The sequence below is a fragment of the Pempheris klunzingeri genome, unplaced genomic scaffold (assembly GCF_042242105.1).
Source record: "Pempheris klunzingeri isolate RE-2024b unplaced genomic scaffold, fPemKlu1.hap1 Scaffold_68, whole genome shotgun sequence".
NCBI lineage: Eukaryota > Metazoa > Chordata > Actinopteri > Acropomatiformes > Pempheridae > Pempheris > Pempheris klunzingeri.
The window spans coordinates 89,571-91,578 of record NW_027254972.1 but is presented as its reverse complement, the minus strand read 5'-3'; positions in this window follow the sequence as shown (position 1 = coordinate 91,578).

Sequence of the window (2,008 nt, the reverse complement as noted above, 5' to 3'; positions counted from 1 at the left end):
TTAATTTTCACATACAATACTCATCAATTTTGCTAAGAGATACACAACTAAGTTTTCAAGTCATGGCAATTGGCTCTATAATAATTTTTCTTGTGCGTGAAGTCACAATGATTGTATAAAGTAGATAAAATGTACTATTAAAAGTGACGTCGTGCTACATTTAACACTGAAAAATCTCTAAGACAAAGACCCTAGAGTATAGCTTAACAAAAATCAAAATTTTGCTACCAAACTCTCCTACATCCCAACTTTTAGACTTGGTGGTACCAGCACTAATATTAGATGCATTAAATAACTGGCTGTGGTTCCGTTCAGTAATACAGAATATAGAATCTAAAAGCGTTTTTAGTCAGTCTGGAATTCTCAGCCGCTATAATAAAGTGCACTTTTTCTATGAAGACAGCCAAACACAAGGAGTAAAATGAAAAAGTTGGACAATTTTGTGTACATTTGTCACCAGAGATGACGATGAATTTTGTAAAGTACCTTTTATATGATCCATCAAGTGTGATTATAACAATTCATATAATCGTATCCATTAAAAATAGTTCTTACTATTAAGCATAATAGTAAGAACTGGCGCCTTGCCAAAATATATCAATTTTCATCCTTATTTATTGCTATATGTATATAAAGATTGTTTTGCATTAAAAAGTAAAATTTGTGGCCGATACACTCATAATATTTTGACTGCTCTAAATGATTTGTTGACGTGATTACGTTTTCATAGAAACTTTTGTCTAAAAATGAGATAAGTCAGTATAAAGTAATATCACTAATAGAAATCAGATAAAGACTAACTTTTAGGTAAATGCGATAAAATGAAAAGAAATTAAAAATTAATGCTGAAATAAATACTTTTTATAAATATAAAATGCTATATGGACAGTTGGTGGTAAATTATTTACTTAACAGGTACATGAGCTTTATTATAATTAAATAATTACTGAATCATTGATTCAATGTGATGCACTTTTCAGTTGAGCATACTACATCAAACACCTTAGAATGACTTTCTAATAATCTTACTGATATTTACAACAATACGCTAAATTTCAAAATTATTAGTTACTGCATTAAATATCGTTTCATAATTTGGAAACCTTACCCATTTAGTTATGTAGTTGATAATTAAACACAATGAAGTTACAGATGGGATATATCTTTATATAATATTAATCTTCACTATTATTTATTTCATGATTTAAACAATGATAAAAGTACATGTGAATTTCCAAATTATACTGATGTTCTCTGAAAGAAAACAGATAGTTTTTTAATCATTTTCGAATATATTCCAAAATGATTGTCTAAAAAAATTCAATTAGATTCTTAGAATCTCCTAGGTGTGGTAGTATGAATCCTTATTCTTCAGTATTGAATTTAATGATTTGAGAAATATTGTGACCGTCCAAAATATACTACGATCAGATTTTGATATCAGTAACTGATATCAAAATTAAAATTTTCTTGATCAGTTAATCACACAATTTGTTTAATAGTAGCCTACGAAATCCAAGTTATTAAATACATACTTTGCCGTTTAAAAACCATTATTTCATTATGGTTGGTAATTAGTATTTTATTATTCAAGGTCCATAGTATATGCCACGTATTGCATAACACTGTAAAACAAATATAGATTATACCATGTTGTCTATTAAGTGAAAACAAATTTACGTGCTTGCTCAATTAAAAATGTACCATACTTTTTCAATGCACAACATTAAAAATGTACCATACTTTTTCAATGCACAACTTTTGTACTCCTATTTCGTAAAATTATAAGACTGGACTTATACTAAAATCTTACGGTTTTTAAAAAATATTTTTTAATCATGATTTGACGGACGAGGGGAGCTATGTGATGTGAAACCTTTTCATACAAATAAAATTCTTGGAAGTCGATACGCAACGTTTAAGAAATTATTCAGTTGATGCCGATTCTGATTGGGAAATAAGAATAAATTAGAACAAGTATCTGAAGAAAAGTAACAATAACTGAATA